Source organism: Protopterus annectens, chromosome 7.part0, assembly GCF_019279795.1.
Source record: "Protopterus annectens isolate FY-2018-M chromosome 7.part0, PAN1.0, whole genome shotgun sequence".
Taxonomy (NCBI): domain Eukaryota; kingdom Metazoa; phylum Chordata; order Ceratodontiformes; family Protopteridae; genus Protopterus; species Protopterus annectens.
This window is the reverse complement of record NC_056739.1, coordinates 1,121,872,813-1,121,893,124: the sequence shown is the minus strand read 5'-3', so window position 1 is coordinate 1,121,893,124 and position 20,312 is coordinate 1,121,872,813.

The window sequence follows — 20,312 nt, the reverse complement described above, 5'->3', positions numbered from 1 at the left end:
TCTCTATTTGATTCTTCCATGATGGCATTCAATTTCTCACCTTCTTTTCCCTTACTACCCCATATTTTTGTGATAAGACTTTATCTGTTATTAATTTAGCTGCACCGTAATATATCCTATTTACTTCTGTTATATCGCATGTATTTCTGTGGACAGGCAGTCCTAATTACTGTGTTCATTTGTTTTATCAAACTTCTAACTTTTTGGGTTTTATTGACTTTAAATCTGTTTTTTTACTGATCTGTCCATCTCTATTAAATCAAGCTACTCTTCTCTTAGGTTATTTTCTTCTAAACTGAGGGCATATTCTTTGTTCTCCATTTCCTGTGGGCATTCTAGAAAGTTCCACATAATCCTCCTGTGCCACATTCTCTTTGGTTTCATCTTGTGTCATCCATTGCTCTTTCATATGAGAACTCACTGGCCTATCACCCCACAACATTGGCTGTGTCAGAGTTGCCACAGTTTCCTGTTCCTCCCCTTGCTGTGCAACTCCAAATGGATGCTTGCACTGGTTTCCTATGGAAGACTCCAAAGTATCTTCATATGGCAACTGATCAGATCTTTCTCACTCCACTGGTTTTGCCTTAATTTGGGGATCCGTTGCTCTATCCTGCTGTGATGTTTTCTGAGTTAGATTTTTTACACTAAATCCTTCACTTCACAGATAATCCATAACCCCAGTTTCTATTTCTTTAACTTCTCTCTTACTGATCCTCTTTTCTATTTTTCCTCTTTGTTTTCTTATTTTTTGTATTGTAAAATGTTCCATGTCGGGATGCCTTTGCCTATATTTCTCTTCAAATATCTTTGGTGCTACTCTTTTTGTTTTGATTACTTTTAGTTTCTCCTTTGCATAAATAATACACCATATTAAATCTTTTTTTTCCATCTCCATATTTCTTCTTCAGATATCTCCTGATCCTCCTGTTTCTTCTTACTTTGGGGACTCGTTGTTCCATCATGCTGTGATGTAACCTGGGTTAAACTTTCTACACTAAATCTTCTCTTCGCAAGTGTTCCATAATTTCAACTTCTATTTTTTTAACCTCTACTTTACTAATCTTGTGTTCTGCATTCCCACCTTGCGATCTTATTTTTTTATTGTGAAATTTTTCATATCTGGATGCCTTTGCCTGTATTTCTCTTTGAATATCTTTGGGGCTGCCTTTTTTGTGTTGATAGGTCTGACTTTCTCCTTTGCATAAATATTGAACCAAATCAGATCTCTCGTTCTTTCCCATGTCCATATTTCTTTTTTATACCTTTCAAAAGTATCTAGATTTTTGTTATTTATATTTTTACACTTTCTCTGTTGCTTCTTTTTCCAAACTAACCAAGATTTCTTGGTCTATATAATGTTTTTCATAAATCTGTTGTATTAATGAACACAGATTTTTATTTGAAGCATCTGACAGTTTTTCTTGCGGAAGTATTTTCTTTTGTCTAATTTCTGTCTTAATCTTTTTGTATATCTTCTGTCTGAAAGTTCTGGGCTTCTTGCATAACAGTAACAATACATAATTTATTTCTTATCCTCGGTAATCCTATCATCTTTATGGCTCTTTTTTGGCCTATCAGTTTTTGTGATTTTTGTGAACTGCTACTTCCTTCTACAACAGAGGGGCCATCCTCCCTCTGGATCTGGCCCATTGCAGGAATGTTTCCATGTCTTGAGGATTCTATACTGTCATTTTTTCCTTCCTGGCACCAGTGCGCCTACCAGGACTGGGCACTTTTTTATCCTGGGTCTTGTGCACCCAGCTAACATTTAAATTTTTTACCTACTTCTGTCCATGATATATGCTATAAAAATATAGTATGTATATATATATATATATATATATATATATATATATATATATATATATATATATATATATATATATATATATATATATATAAATATATATATATATATATATATACCCCCCAAGCACTACAACCCTATGGTCTCAGTACTTTTTCCACACATATGTCAACCACACTACAAAATGTAATATAAAATGTTGTGTGCTATGTACACACACACACACACACACATATATATATATATATATATATATATATATATATATATATATATATATATATATATATATATATATATATCAGTGTAATCTTGGTGGGATTTTGCAAAAGAAACATATATATCTTCCATACTATGTACTAAGTATATGGTCCATACTGATTCCTGCAGTAGCCGTGCAGATAAGGCTTTTTAGGCATATGGGTCAGTAGTTATAGTTCTGCATGTTACCAGATTGATTTGTGTTGCATAGCACACAGCATTTTATATTACATTTTGTAGTATGGTTGATATATGTGTGGAAAAAGTACTGAGACCATAGGGTTGTAGTGCTTGGGGGGTGCCAACACATGGGTGTATTTTAAATATATGACATACAGTTAGATAGCACCATCAGTTTGTAATGTTTCTACATGTACTTTCATGCCATACAAAGGAAGTGGAGAGGAAACAGCAGAAACACATCATAATATATACATTTCCATAGCGTGAGGAGCAGTGAGTTTCTGTGATGGTTAGCAGAGTGTATAGGCATGTGAGATACACCTGTTTCACATTACTAAGCACTGCACAAACATGAGCAGCATTGCTAAAGTCTAACAGTTAATACTGAGTCTGTGGAATGCACCTGCTACTTAACTGACACTGTGGCAGCCAGTGTTAATGTAGTGATAAGTTCCTTTTTCAGGCCAGATTGTACTGGGTTGGAATACAGCTGTATCTAACACTATTAACTACTTTTGTTTTACCCTTGGTGCACAGTGCGCACCATCATGCAATAATGCATTAAAGAAAAGAAATGGGGAAGATCGGATAGTGGTGAAATGGGGTGCAAGGGGGGGGAGAACAAATGAAAGCAGTACAGGAATGTGCAGGAGGGAGGTAGGAAAGAACCATAGCTATCCATTTCTTCAACATTAAAAAACTGATAATATATGCAGAATATTAGCTAAATTTGGACTGTCACCTCCAGATAGAGGGGTGACCATAACACAATCATGTTCTATAGGCAACTAGACTGAATCAGGTGTGCCAAGAAGACATGTGTGAAATGGAGAACTATGTATGGGACAATTTTTTTTTTTGTGGCTTGGACAGGTGCCCATTTTATTTTTATTTATTTATTTTTTGGGGGAGAGAGAGAGAGATGAATGTTGGAGAAGGGATGTACAGTAGGTATGTCTGGGTCTGGTAAGTTGGGTAGATGAGGAAACAATTGCAGACAGACAAGACAAACAAGACAAGACACATGGATGGTGATGGACACAAGAGGTTGGTAAACATCATGGATGGGGTGAGGGTAGGGGCATCCCGGACCCATGGATGTCAAACTGGTTGATAGTGAGAATCGAGTCCTCACCCACAGGACTGTCATCACTGTCACCTCACTCTGCCACTGGCTAGAACACTCAATGTCTCTTCCTCCTACTAGTCCTACATAAAATGAGGGACAGCGGCCCCTCCATCTGGCATAGGCATGCATCAACAATGTGGCGTACAACCCTACCCACCATCTCTGGCAGTTTAGCTCTGGTGATAAACTCACCATCACTGCCTCTGCTCCCAGAGGAACCACTGGCCAATTCTCTAGGGTAGAACTACCTGAGGGGGCAAGTAGTGCAGCAGCAGCAGAGATGGTGCTGCCAGATTTGCTGCCAGATGTAGTGGGCAATGGTGCTGGGGCCATTGGTTCCTGTGGGGCAGGCCTACCCCATTGTGCTGTGGAGCATTTCATGATGTGGTACACATGGATGACATGGACACATTTTGATGACACATAAAATAAAACAACAAAAAAAAGAGATAAGGGTTGGGGTGAGAGAAAAAAAAGTGGTAAGATTAGTACCTTTATGTGTAACATACAATGCACAACAGATAACTTATTATGTTTAAGACTAGCAGCTCCTAACAGATGCACACTATATTACAGATTGCAAGCACTCCTTTACATGTGCATACATTGCACATATGCATGTTCCACTTACCCAGATTACAGCTTACAGCAGGGCATGTGTGCCACTGGTATAGAGCTTTTACTGTAAACCTTTAAGTTACACATAATTGAAGAATTAACAGTTATTGTATAGTCGAGAAGTATGGTATTTGAACCCACCACCTCTGACTAAAATCTAATATTGTACTCTTGGTTTGTACTACAGATTAATGCATGCATACTTTCTTTTACAATTGGAATATCATGTTCAGCTTGATACAGCTGTATAAGATACCAAACAAGCTATCTTTGTTTGTGTTACAGACTAATGCATGCGCACTTGCTTTTACAGTTGAGATATGAATGTGCAATGTGATACAACTCTATAAAATACCAAAAAAGCTATTTTGACTTTTAATGCTACAATAACACTATTCTTCTGCTACATTCATACCACATGCCTCCCTCATCCTTGTCACTCTAGTGGCATGGATCCTAATATTGCACTCTCTCTCCATGGCAGCTGTGGAAAAAACAGAACAGAAAACCATTATGAATACCAGTCTTACCTATATTCAGCTTTTAAGCCTTACAAGTACTGTCTGCTGTCTGTAGTTGACACTTACACATGTGGGATGCCCTTTGTCCTAAATTCCTCAATCCAAGCATCAAGGGTACCCTTCTTTTTCTAACGTAGGTCACTAAAGTGATGCCTACATTGGTCACTAGTGCAGGGATGCCGGTGGCACTGGTCACAGCCCAGGACAAACTATCCCAAGCCTATAATTTATACTGGGATCCAGAATAGTCCCCATGCAGTAACCTGGCAATGTGGTGATTCATTAGAAGTCCAACAAACATCTTGGACTCCTGGACACCCCATCTCTGAGCCCTAAATCTCACACCCTCTCAAAGAACACCTGCCATGTTTATCACTGATCAAGAGCAATGAAGAATGATGTTTTCCCACCAGTTCCAGTTATAATGTTTACTGGGAATGTGCACACTGTTTGAAAATGTTGTGCACCTCACACCATCATGCAAACATAGTGCTCCAGGGTACACAACAGTAGCAAGCAATGCAATTTCAGGGTTATTTGATGTACAGACACTTGTGCAAGTGTGTTAGTCAAATGTGAAGGCCATGCCAGTCCACAGAGCTGAAATATACTTTCAGGAACATAGTGCACAGTATACCCACAGTCATACATTTGATAATAAATGTGGTAATACATAGATAAATAAAGAAATATCTGACACAATATTAGTGTCTCAGCTCTCTTATGTATAATTAATATCAGCTACACTATGTCAAGTGTTATAAGTGCGAGTGACTATAATGGGAAGTTGAACAACAATAAAAGTATGTGGAATATGCTGTTTTTGAACACAGGATCATGTGTATAGTAGTCCTACACTTACATCTGTTGGTGAAGTCTGACAGTTAGTATTAAGTCTCTGGAATACACCTGCTACTTAACTTAAAAACAAGGTTAAGAAAACACTTGTCTCTGTTGCAGTTCCTGCTATAAACTGCAATGTCACAACAGAAAAAGAAAGGTTGCACATCCTATACTAGAACCTAGGACCATCTGTACTCCAGCACTACATTTACACCTGCTACCACAGGATTAGTTACATGATATCACCTATTTTACTATTCATTCTTAACTCATTAAAGCCGAGTGACGCCTCCAGTGTTTCTGCAGTTACATCCTACTGACTCCTCTAGGCGTCAGATATTGCTTTTTTATATTTGCATTAATTCCAAAACCATGTTGCATACAACGTATTAAGATGTAATCTTAAAGTTTACACAATGGCAATTATAAATGTGTTGATGTCTGACTCCTGTCTAGTGCAGGTAAATAGATATTAATTGTTGTTCGTATAATATTTATTTACATTGTCACAGACTTTATATTTTTTCTAAATATTTCAGCAACCAAATAGCACAGACGGAACTGCTTAGTCTCAAGTGAAAGCACTCAGGTGAACAAAATTATGTTGACAGTATATGTGTATCATGAGTGGTTCTTGAGATATTGTACGTTGTTTACAAAATATTACAAACGTGATCATTTCCGTGTTTATTGTGACTTATACAATCCAGTTTAAAACTTAAAGAAAACTACCACTATAAAAATAGTTTGTGCTAAAGATTTTGCCATTTACACTTCTTTAGTAACAGCTATGGTTTCAGAGATACATACATTTGTTTGAAATGTGAGGACATAATTTGATTCTATCAAAAAGCGTAGGCTCCACCCATTAGAAGTTGCATTGCAAACTTCCAGAACTCCATTGGAGAGAATGAGTTAAGGTTTCACTGTTAACCGTCAAGCAGCATCACTTAGCGGGTTTGCACAATGCCCAATAGTATTAACTGAATGCATCTGGTTTCTATTTTTTGGCTGTCTGGGTCCACCCTGCTCTTGGGCTCCAGTTTACATGCTGCTGCACTTTACGCACACCAGATAAATACAACCAAACCTGACATTCATTTTCCTCCATTTTCTGTGTTTGCGCTGAGCAGCACAGTGCACAAACATGGGAAAAGAAAAAAGAGAGAGAAAGAAAAGGATTTGAACCCAGTACCATCTGGCCTCAAAAAGGAAAGTATCAATGCATTAACACATGCTGCCACAGAGTCAGTTAAGTAGCAGGTGTGTTTCATAGACTCAATAGCAACTGTCAGACTTTAGCAATGCGTACTGTGTTTGCACACTGCTAAGCAGTGCACAAACAGATGTATCTTGCACATAAATACACTTTGCTAATTGTTGAGCAATGGAAAAACTACATATTAAGTGTTACTGCTGTTTATTGTCCATTTCTTGTGCAGCCATGGTGGTGCAATAGTTATCATTGTCACCTCACAGCAAAAGATTCTCCAGTTCAATTCTTGCTTAGGGTGCCTTCTGTGCGGAGTCTGCATGTCCTCCCTGTGGTCTTGTGGCTTTCTTCTGGATGCTCTGGTTTGCTCCCACATTCCAAAGACATGCTGCAGGTGGATTGGACACTCTAAATTGGACCAAGGTGTGAGTGTGTGTATGTACTTTCTCTGAAGGTTAGGCGCCGGGCTGGCAACTCAACACCTTAAAAACTCCACTACCAGTCATTCTGCAGAACGATGATCCAATGTGCCAACCCCTAATGGGAGCAGCCAAAAGACAAAGAAGAAAAATTGTCCATTTCTTGTGTATGACATGACATTACATGTGGAAAATTTAAAAAATGCAGGCCCTATCTCACAGTATGTCACATTTTATTTATTTTACATTTGTTAACCGGGGGTGTCTGACTGAGACAAAAAGGCCCTTTTTCAGCAGAGGCCCAGGGAGAAAAGCTCCACATAGAAAAATTACAGGTACATTGAGATATTTAGACATGTATACACATATTTACAATACAGCCATGTGTTGCCACCCAAGCACTGCATCCCTGGTGTCTCAGTACTTTTCCACACATATGTCACCTACACTACAGACAATAATATCAAATGTTGTGCAATGCACATCAATCTGGTAACATGCAGAACTGGAACTATCAACCCATAAGCCTAACAAGCCTTATCTGCAAAGCTAGGAAAGGGATCAGTGTAGACCTTATCCATAGGGACATAGTTGACCTTCAACACACTTAAGCTGACCCATGTATTTGTCAAGGATAGATCTTGTCTATTAAACATCATGGACTTCTTTGATACTGACCCTGAAGACCTGAATGACAGATAACAGGACATACTGACTATGTTCAGTTATCCAAGGCCTTTGACAATATCCCCCATTCGTGTCTCATAGTGAAAATGTCCCATCTGGGAATTAAGTCATACAGTACTAGCTGGATAGGCAACTGGCTCACTAACAGAACACACACTCTCAAAGTTAGGACTGTACCTCCACCACTCACACACTCACCACTGGAATACCACAAGGATCTGTGCTGGGCCATCAACTGTGTGAAAACTACTTCCCTGAAGTGCAGCCAATGGTAGGTGGCCTGTGGTTTACCATGTTTGCAGATGACTGTAAAATTGGACACATATAGATTCCCCCAAAGATGGTAACATATTACAGAAGGGGCAGACAGAGGCAAATGATTGGTGCCAAACTCAGAGACTGAACATTACAGCAAACAATGCCTCACTGTCCCCTTTGGCAATGAAGTATCCCTGTTAATTATGATATACATAGCACCCCTGTCAGCTCAAACACAGTGTTTTGAGACTTGTGAACACATGTTTATAGCAATCTACCCTTTCATCACAATGTGTCCATAGTGGTGAGACACACATTCTGCATTGTGCACATGATACATATGGACATCACATCCAAGACCAGGCAGTTTGTAGCTCTGTTGTACTCTACCCTTATCAGACCACTAATTGAGTACAAGGCTCCCTTCTGTCTGTACCTCACCAGACAATTGCAGTAATTGGAGAAAAAATAGAGGTTTGCGACTGGGAGAATGCAGGTTCTCCAAACTTCTCATACATGAAAAGACTACAAGACCTGTCACTGCATTCTGTTTCCAGCAAGCTGCTAAGATGTGATCTATGCCTGACCTATAGTGAAGTATCAGACCAAATGTTGGACATTTGCAAATCAAATGGGACAGGAATAACTTGGGCCAGAGTTCTCATCCTAGCCTGTGACATAAACAGAACATGCAGGGGCGACAGATATATCCCCCAGCAACTCACACTCCTCTGTTATAGGCTCCTACTGTGTGTGAAGTAGTGCTCTTCAGTGGCCCTGTTCAAGCACAACCTTCACTACTGGTTGAGTGACTGCAAAGTCACCTCTGGGCTGGCACTTATGTGTCTCAGAGGCAGGCTCAGTTGTTGCTGCTCATAGAATTGCTCTACTAACAATGACCATCTAAATATGCTTAATAAGGGTACTTGTGTTTTAGAAAGCCAGGCTTCTATCACCTTATGTATAATGACAACCATGTACTCATAACAATTACAAATGCAATATGTGAGAAAAATAGCTATACAATGAATCTAGAATAAATGCTCTCTTCCTCTCTCTCTCAAGTAGCAACAAACCATATATCAAACAGGTTGTCAACATACACACTTCACCTCCTCAACAGACCAAGTGCACAACACATAACCCCACATACACAGAGGTAGTCATTAGAAGCTTACCAAAAGAGCAAAGACCTCACAAGTGCAAACCTTCTGCACACATTACAGTCCCAACGGAACCCACTACATATAAAAAAACTATTTATCAGTGTGTCAGCTATTAGTCTGTTAAGGCAAAACACCTGAAAACCAATGTCTTGGTCATAGGCGAATCCATAGTGAGACACACAGATGTCCCCCTTACCAGGTTGTACAAGGAGAAAGTCATGGTCAGCTGCCTGTCAGTTGTCAGGATCCGCAAAATCATGTACCCACTCAAGTCTCTCAACAATAAGCACAGTTACACCTCTGTCATACTCCATGTTTCACCTAATGACTTGAAACATACCTCACTGGACTATATGAACAGAGATATGACTGATCTCTCAGATTATCCATCCAGACAGGTATGTCCATAGCCCTAAATAGCATTCTACCTTGATGCCGCAATACAAACAAAATAATTATTGACTTCACCAATTGGCTTAGCTGCTGGTGTCATTCCAGGGAGATTCAGTATTTATCAGCCTGGGATGATATGGTCGACAGACTACTCTGCTTTGCCAGGGATGATCTTCATCTACCACCCTTTGCCTTTCAGTTACTGGCCAAGGTACTTGCCTCCCCCATGGTGGCTTTTTTAGGCAATATCATAAGAACAAAATTCCTGACATAAAAATATCCTCAAAAGACAAACTCAAGGTTGTGCTGCTTAATGCTAGGAGTGCGACTCAGAAGCTACCCTGACTGGAGGCACCTACTTATTTGGGAAGATGTTGATGTCTGTGCAGTCACACAGACATGGTTTAGGGCCACAGAGAGTTCTCTGGTCATGAAAGGCTATAATGCCTTCCCCACATTCAGGCCACAAAATGAATGTGAAAAAAACAAAGGAGGAGATGTATCCCTCTTCATGAATGACAAACACACTTCAAGAATGATTAAACAGTAAGACTCCCTAGAGTTACTCCAAGTCCAACTAACTGTAGGAAAGACCCCCCCCCTCCACATCACTGTTAGCTACAGGTCCACCAGCATGAGCCATGAAAACTACACAGTGCCTTCCTGGACCTACTTGTGTCAGTCATAATACAGCGAATTACCAGGCATGGGTGACTTTAACTATCTTTCCATTTATTGGGATACATACATGAGCTCAAACACACTCTCCCTAAGGTTCCTGCACTTTGTAAGTACAAATGATCTGGAACAGTTAGTCCACAACCCCACAAGGGGATGGAATGTCCTTGATCTAGTACTCACCAATATGGGAGATTGCTGCACCACCCCATGTGTGAGACTCTCCCTGGTAAGGTCTGACCATAAATCAGACATGTTCAATGTGACAGTCATACATACAAACCAATTACAAATTACCAGACTTCCGAAAAAACAAGTGCAGCTTCACAAATCCACAGACCACTCCAGCTAGTAGTATAAAGTGTTCTTAACGCAAAATTTATTTATTCTTCCACAATGTAAAAAAACTTCTGGAATGACCAGAGTAGATCTGGAGCATACTTTGACTCAGATTAATGAAGAGACACAGAGTTATTCTTGTAGTTTCATTACAACATACAACACAGATTCGAAAGAAATCTGTTCTATTCTTTACAAAAAACTGGTTTTTCATCTCTAGTAACAGATTATTACTAGAGAAATTAGGGACGAAACCTATTATTGTATATAGGAAGGGGAGAAACTTAAAAACCTTATTGGAAAGAAATACAAACACTGATTCCTTTTCAAAACAAAAAGGGACATTTATTTGTGGGCATTGTAATTGGTGCAGTAGTTTGAAAACAGGGAGGTCCTTTCAAATCAATGGTAAAAAATATTTTATTGGTCACAAGATAAACTGTGAAACTAAGTCCATTGTATATCTTGCTACTTGTGATAGCTGTCCTGCATACTATGTTGGAAAAACAGACCATAAGTTTAGGGAGAGGATTTACCAACATATGTATGCAATTAGGAAACAAAAAAATGACAACGCCTTAGCAAAACATATTGACCAACATATAGGGCATAAATTTTACTTTACAGCTATTGATCATATCCCTCATAATAGCAGAGGAGGACCTACATCAATTATTTTGGAAACCAGAGAGTTGGAATGGCAAATAAAATTAAATGCTTTCAACTCTCCTGGGTTGAATGATAATTGTAATATTTCCTGCCTACTTAAATTGAAAAGTTACCTTAGATAACTTATTTGAATGGAGGTAATTATTGGGTAGTAGTCAGTGTTATACCAATGGAATTATGGTACATATGCATATGCACTCCCACAGGAAGTACATTGAGTATAAAACTGTTCAAGTGTATATTTATGCATATACTTACATATATTATTTTACTCTTATAAGGTTATTTAAGTAACAGTACCCTAGACAACACAATTGATGAAGTACACAAGTGTGGTGATAGCACTATATTAATGAGAGGTTTACTTAGTTATAACATATTATACATATAAGGGGATGGGATAAACAAATGGAATAAGTATAAAATGTATTTTACATTTGGTTATAAGTTAAGAATTTTTCTATGCCCATACATTTTATTAGTACAATATTAATTACAGTAACAATAGGTAAACATGTGAATGCACATGGTCCATATGCATTTATATGGAACGAAGTTTCAAGTGTAATTTGTTAACATATGTTTCATGTTTATTCTTATATTTTATATTAAATACGAGCTAATTGTATAGAAGTTCATGTTGATTGACATACAATAACTAATGAGGTTTAAGTACAATACTATACACTACCTTGCAAAGTAATATTTTTAAATATTTTTACGTATATGGTAGGTACAATTTTAGGTTTTTATTTCACATGTACCACTTTTACATGTCTTTTTGAATTCAGGAGGGAGTTGGAAGAACTTTAGAGAAGTTCGTTTTAATGCGTTTGCTTATGACATTCTAGGAGCATTTATATGTATATAAAAGCTTCAGGAGGAAGGAAATGACGTGTATTATACACGGAGTACGTAAATTTATGTTGTATAAAAGGCGTTAATTTTTAAAAAAAGTTTTAACTGTTCTCTGAAGAAGCCATTGTATTTTGAGTGGCGAAAATGCGTTTTTTTACATTGTGGAAGAATAAATAAATTTTGCGTTAAGAACACTTTATACTACTAGCTGGAGTGGTCTGTGGATTTGTGAAGCTGCACTTGTTTTTTTGACAGTCATACATAACCCACCCTCAGGATCAAAAAGGTTGAAAAGTTTCTCCAAAGCATACTATAGCCTCCTAAGTGGTGGCATACAGAGTTTCAAACCTCCTGCCACCACTGACAGTAAAGACTCCTATATGGAGGTGTACACAAATGCCCTGTATAAACAGCTTTACAAGTGTATAGACTTAGCCATACCAGAAAGGATCAAAACTTGCTCACAAAAAAATAAGCCACCCTAAGATTATACAATATGAGAAATAAACTGATGTCCAGGAATTAGAAGGAACAGCCTTAGCAAAATAACACCCTCCATAGCTTGAAAATGCAAATTAGGCATCTTGCAAAGTCATCTAAAGCTAATTACAAAACTAAATTAGCATCTATAGCTAATAATGATCACAAGGCATTCTTTAGCTATGTCTGTAATATAAAAGGGAAGGCCCAGCTTTGCACTGAATTCTTAGTCGACGGTATCAGTCATAGTGACCCTGAGGATATTGCAAACCTGTTAGCAGACAGGCTTGGCAAAAATTCCACACCCCTGTCTCCAGCAATCATACCCAAAGTATACCTGTCACCAGTTATCTACCTATTATCTCCAAAGAACAGGACATAACCACACTCGCCAAGGCCAAAAACACAGCCTCTATGGGACCGGATAACATCCCAGGCTGCTTACTAAATGGTGTAAAGCAAGAGCTAGCAGAACTACTGGGTACTGTCTTCAACCACAATCTAAGTAGTGGCTTTGTCCTGCCAGGGTGGAAAACAGCAACCATACTCCCCTTGCACAGAGAGGGTCCCTCAATTGACCCGGGGAACTATCGACACATACGCCTGACTAGCCTTGTCTGTAAGGCCACGGAGAGAATCATCTTGGACCTTATTGACAAGGACAGTGGTGACCTTCAAACTTTTGACCTGACCAAGACTGGCTTTGATAAGAGCAGATCATGCCTATTAAACCAATTGGAATTCTTCAAGAGTGTCACCAAAGCCCTGGATGAAGGCAAATAAGTACATACTGCCTATCTTGACTTGGCCAATGGTTCTGACACAGTTGCTCAATCAAGCATCCATGGGAAACACACCCAGCTAGGGATTTACCCATGCGTCATTACAAAGGTAACCAACTGGCTCACCAACAGAACGCATACAGTCATACTTGGGGATTCCCCCTGTACAAGCAGACCTGTTACCAATGGTGTTCCACAAGGGTCTATGCTGGGCCTCCTACTGTCTGGAATCTATTACTCAAAATTCAGGTGATAACAGAAGGCCTGTGGCTCACCAAGTTTGCTGATGACTGCAAACTCTGTGTAATCATTGAATCTCCAAACAATGTGGGCTTACACACATCAATGATTGTTGCCAAAGACATAGACTTAAACTTAACCCAAAAAACATGCACTATTATCCCTTTTGGCAAAGGAGAAGTACCTGTATATTACACTATTAATAATAACCCTCCTAGGTTCTAACACAATGGTGAAAAATTTGGGAATACAGGCTGATAGCAACGTCAGCTTTGATCACTATGTGCCCACAGTGGTAAGGAAGGGCTTTTATGTTGCACACATCATAAGTAAGGGCATAGCATCCAAGACTAAGGATGCTATCAATTCACTGTATTCATCCCTCATCAGACCAATAATAGAGTACAATGCTCCCTTTTGCATGTACTTCACCAAACACCTGCAGCAACTGGAGAGGCCTAAGAGGTTCTCACCAAGAAAATCCAGGGACTTCAACACATGACCTACATGGACAGATTGAAGGCCCTATCACTGTACTGTGTATCATATAGGCTGCTGAGAGGCAACTTGTGCCTGCCCTACAGAGCAGTCTTGAACCCTGTCTTAATGGAAATGTTGCACCTCCACAAATCAAATGGGACAAGACTTCCTCACTGTAGGGACCTTAACTTAGCCTGTGACATCAACAGGACATGCTGGAAAGACAGCTATGTCTCCCAGAGATTGCCACAGCTATGGAAAAAACTTCCAATTCACGTGAAACTGAGCTCATCAATAAGCTTATTTAAGCACAATTTGGACAATTTGATGGGAAATTGAACTTATGAAGTTATGAACCTATGCAGGCCTGCCAGCATCTTGTCTCACACATGTCCTGCTGATGTCATGTACTATGTTCAGCTGCAGTCTTGCAAAAGTTAGACTTCTGCCATGATGTTTGCTTTATTTATTTATTGTCATTTGTTAACTGGGTTAGTCCAACTGAGCCAAGGCCCATTTTCAGTGGAGACCCGCGGAGAAAAGCTCCAGATTACAATTACAATCAGTTGAGAAAACAGTTTACATTTCAGAAGTCATAAGTACTTTAAGTACTGTGTTCTGTAGTCTGTGTACTTAGATAGGTAGGAGTTCTATTGTCAGTGCTGTCAAGTGTGTGTGTGTGTGTGTGTGTGTGTGTGTGTGTGTGTGTGTGTGTGTGTGTGTGCTCTTGCTTGACATTATAGAGAGCTTTTTACCACAGCATGTGAGGCACTGTTATTGCTGTACTCTCAAAAGATACTGCTGATGTCATCAGCTATATCAGATATTTGAATATGCAACCATCCCACCAGGGCATGGTCAGACACTGGCCTGGAGAATAGGCAGACATCACCTCATCCTATACAAGACATATTACAGTGACAGGGCTTTTAATCTATCCACATATATCATGGCATGGTTTGCAGACCCTGTGTTCTCTTGCTGAGAAAGCACTGTGGTCTCACAAGCTGCTGCATATGTCTGTTAAGGTACATGCAAAAGAGAACATTATATTGTACGGTTTGACTACAATGCTGTCATATAATTCTAAGATCTGAATATGATGATGTGACTTATGATGTGCACCATACCTTTATCCTGGAAAATCATTAAAGAGAGAAGTTAGAAAGTAATTATACACATTGCATTTTCTGACTTAGCGACCCTTACAAGAGCATTCACTATACAATTGTAAAATTTTGATGCCATCAACTGTCTAACTTTCCAAGGCCAATATAAGTCAAAGGTACAACAAGCAGTTCAACAACAGGAAAGTAGATATACTAACCATTAAAAGTTAGGTATGCTTACACACCCTGAGCATCAGACATAGCTTTTGTATCCCTGAATTCAAAACATAGAAAACAGGCATATGGCACAGTTATCAGCACTTGCACAGGGTGTTGTGTGGGGGAGAGGGGGCTGGAAGCCTAGGCTGACACAAAAGGTCGATGAATGTGTGTAAGTGATTAAGAAGGAGAAGAAGGTAGACACTGGGATAAAACAAGAAATGGGCAGTGAGACAAAATGAGTAACTGTTGTTTGTCTCTCTCTCTGTGTGTGTGTGTGTGTGTGTGTGTGTGTGTGTGTGTGTGTGTGTGTGTGTGTGTGTGTGTGTGTGTCTGTATGGGTCCTCCAGCTGAAATTGGTATGTGAGTGTCTGCATGAACACAGCCAAGCTCTGTACTACCTCTACATCTTGGTCTATCGAACAGGTGTGAGCCATGCATGGTAGAAGTGGCACTTCATTGTTGTCATCCTTACCACAAGTACTGACTCTGCCAGGAGTTGCACTGGCACCTCCATGCCCAAGGCAGTGCTACTACTGGAACATTACCAATGTCTGCTGGATGAGTTCTCTTCATGGGGAAGCCCATTACCATGACCCCATGGCCTGCCACATCTGGGTGTGGACAGCACAATCACTGATGGAGCAGTGGAAGTTCTGCCATTATGAGCGTGATCAGACACAACCATGTTGGCTGACAGCAGATGATGTGGCTGACCTATGCCCACAAGGATGCTGTTCCCCTTCTAGCAGAAGTTCCATCACAGGCACTGCTCGCTCTTTGACAGACATGCCTTGGTCCATCACAGACACCCCTCGTTCCAACATGTCATTCATTCAATTCAGTTAATCAGCAACACAGTGCAGGCAGTCATGCATGTCAGACTGTGCCACGTTCACAACCCTGAGCATTTGTCTGAAGCACCTATGAGAAGATGCATGTGCCTCTATGATGGCAATAAACATATGCTGAGTGGCATGGGAAGCTACACCTGCACTAAGTGAAGGAGGGATAGCAGACCCCCTCCAAGCACCCCTATCAGTCCTCCTGTGTGGCACCTTAACCACACTTTGGCTATGGCCAGACTCAACAGGCACTGAAGCTGCAGTAGCCATGTTTCCCTGATCAATGTCCTCACCCTCCACCTGTCCAATATCTGTGGGCTCATTGGACTGGGTAGGCGTAGGGCTACTGGCAGTGTCTGATGGAAATGCAGGGGATGGCTGTGTGTCAACCTTAATGACAGATTCAACCTCTGAACCCCCCCCCTGACTGTGCCTCATTTTAGCTACCACCATCATTAGAATCGGCTAATACATTGGCAACAGTTGGCACACGGCCCACATTCCCACTGTCATGATCATCTGTGATAAAAAGTAAGAAACATAGGAATAAATTAATACCTGCACTACTATAGTGCAATATATACTAACAAACCAACAGTGTTGCCAGTTATTACAGACAATACAGCAATACAAACAACAAGCCTGACTACAACATCACACACTACAATACTTCTTTAAATTGCTAAGCAGTGCTAACATAAAAATGTTTGCCTTACCATCTGCAGATGAGATACTCCTCTGTAATCCAGATGGTCCTGGAAGAAGTTAAGCAAGTTAAACAAGAGGTAAGGGCAACATCATCACAATTAACAGTAACACAGGGAGTAATACATTTATCCCTTTATATGTGCATTAAGTCTACTTTCAACAAGAACATGCCTGACAACTCCAACCTAAGCTTATAACTGTAGCAATTTTCAACCCCCCCCAAAAAAAAGACGTGACACAGAATTAACTTATTCATTTCAATTGTTTAACTATACAAAAGTATTGAACTGTTCAGATAACAAAGCCTACTTAGAAGCTCCTCCTGGGATGTGCTTGCTGTCTTGTGAGCTGTTGCACACACATCCAGTACATGCTGTCCTGCACTCTTCTAGAAGCTGTCTGGATCTCTTATATTGGCCAGAAACTGTTCAGTGGAGGTTCCCTAGCAGGCTCTTTCTCTGTAACCATTTGGTCACAGCCCACTGCAGCTGCTCATCTTCATGCAGTAGTGATCATGTCAGTGGCCCTGTGGTGCACCTGTTCATATGTTCTGCAGTGGCCACCCATGGCATTCACATTCTGCACAATTTGCTGCTGTATTTGCATCCAGCATGCCATATCTCCCAGTCCCCTTTCTAGGAGAAAAGCACCATGTTGATGAAACCCAGCCACAATTACTTGATTTTCCCCATCAGTGAAGGGGGTTCTACATGGATTGACACTCCTGAGTGGCATACCTGTAGGTGTCCCAAAAGACAATAGAAGTAGAATACGTGTAAATATCACATAGCTACAAAATAACAGTTTCCGTATAAAACAGAAAAGGTAACCAGTCAGTATTACCCACTGGAGAAACATAAAAGAGTCTACAGATGTGAAATACTAACAAGAGGCAGGATGAGAAACAAGGAGAGTAACAAGAGCAACATATCCTTGTTTGTGCCATAACAGTAACTCACCTTTGCTCCACCCACAAAAGAACAGGCAAATGACTGATTTTGCTAACAAAACACAAAACCCAACAAATTAACTAAATTCTACTCAAAATTCAATCTCTATGTCTATTCCTACAAACACAAATTTGTGGTGATATACACCCCAATCCAGGCCCAGCAACTGATACTACCAACCTCACTTGTCCAAACATCCAACATGCAATTAACTGTAAAAAAACCCTGTGATCTACTTATATTTACTATGAACACTAGAAGTATCCTGAACAAAACTGACGAAGTGCACGCCACACTCTCCGCTTACACCCCAGACATTGCACTCATTACTGAGACCTGGCTCAAACCTCACATTAAGGACAATGAGATACTTCTCCAAGGTTATAATATAATCAGGGCTGATAGAATTATCAAAAAAGGTGGGAGCATTGCCATGATATACTAGACTGTCCTCAAAGTAGACCTTAAACATAAAGAAATCCTAACATTTAACAATGCAGAAACCCTATTCACCAAAATTCAAATCAATCAACAGAAGCAACTAAACCTAGTGGGTATTTACATACCCCCAGGTGACAACATACCTACCCTCAAGTATATACTAAACTGGACATCTGCAAACCTCCCACAGAAGACACTCCTCCTAGGGGACTTTAACATTGACTTGAAATCCATTAACACAACCATCCCCTCTAATCACATCAACCTGTATTCCTGTACTCAATGTATCCAAACACCCACCCGCATTGACAAAAATGCAAACAAAGTATCCATACTAGACTGGATCCTTACAAACAACCCATCTACTGCCTAATATTATGGTACAGTACCAAATGGCCTTAGTGACCATTTACCCACATTTATATTAAGACAACACCTCAAAACCACTAAAACAACCACCCTGCATGAAATCTGTAATTCAAAAAATTTCATACCTGAGCATTTCATTAATGCACTAAGGTATTGCAACTGGGCACCTCTTACAACCCTCAGACTAGACAATGCATTGGGACTACTTCCGTTCCACCTTTTTAAACATATTAAATCAGATGTCCCCTCTATGGACAATTTGAATAAAAACCAATCCAGCCCCATGGCTCTCTAAAAACACAAGAACCCTTCTAAAACTTAGGGAAAAATCTTGGAATATATGGTATCACAATAAGACCGATCACAACAGGCAGATCTTCCTAGAACTACATAATAAAGCAAAAAAACAGATAAGGCAAAATAAGAAAAATCACTACAGAGAGCTACAAGTAAAATATACCACTAAACCTCAAAAATTCTGGGCAGCTGTCAACTAAGTATTACAACCAGGCAAACCCACTACCCCTCCTCCCAATGTCAGAGGAGATGATATTGAGATAGCTTCCCAGTTTAACAACTACTTCACTTCCTCCATCTTTAACCTAACTAATAGCCAAACCTGCATTCTCCCACAACCAATCAACAACCCAAACTCATACCCTCCATTCACTCTCAAAACATTTCCTACCAACACAATATACAAGCACCTCACTAAACTAAAACCCACCACCTTGGCAATCAACAAACTCCTTGCAGAGTACCTCAAAATTGCCACTTGTGCTATAGCTTACCCCATCTCAATACTCATCAACTGGTCTGTCAATGAGCATACAATTCCACCCCTTTGAAAAACCTCCTACATAATACCCTTGCACAAAGGAGGTCCCTTAATGAACTTACCAACTACCGCCCCATAGCAATCTTCTCCTCCTATCAAAAATCATAGAAAAATGTATCCATTCTCAGCTGATGAAACATTTACTTACAAATAACCTCCTCACCAACACCCAACAAGGCTTTTGCCCATCCCATAGCACCCCCACAGCACTCATATCCTTCACCAACACTGTCAATCAATATAGAAACCTAGGAAACCTAGTGTCTGCCACCTACCTCAATCTGTCCAAAGCATTCAACACAGTATCCTACAGCAAACTACTTATTATCCTAGCCGAGCTCAACCTAAACAACCCTTCCTTGCTCTGGTTTCAAAGCTACTTATCCATCCATCCACCAATAAGCAGTTAAGTGGCATAATTCCCTCTCCTCCCTTCTCCCAATAACAGTAGGTGTACCACAGGGATCCATTCTGGGGCCCCTATTATTTAATATCTTTACAAACACCTTGCACTCTGCCACCCAGCAAGCTACAATAGTTCAATATGCAGATGATACTACTCTGATTTGCTCTGCCCCCATCCTCCAGATACTCCAGACTATAACCCAAGAGGCCTTCTCCAATATCAAAAACTGGTTAAAAACCTCACAACTAATATTTAACCCTAAAAAGACCCAACTTATGCTTTTCCACCCCACCAAAACTATTGATTCTACTGCTCTTTTCTCTATCAGTTTTGCCAATAGCACCCAAATCTCCCCAGCAGCACAAACTAAACGTCTTGATGTAATACTTGACCAAAACCT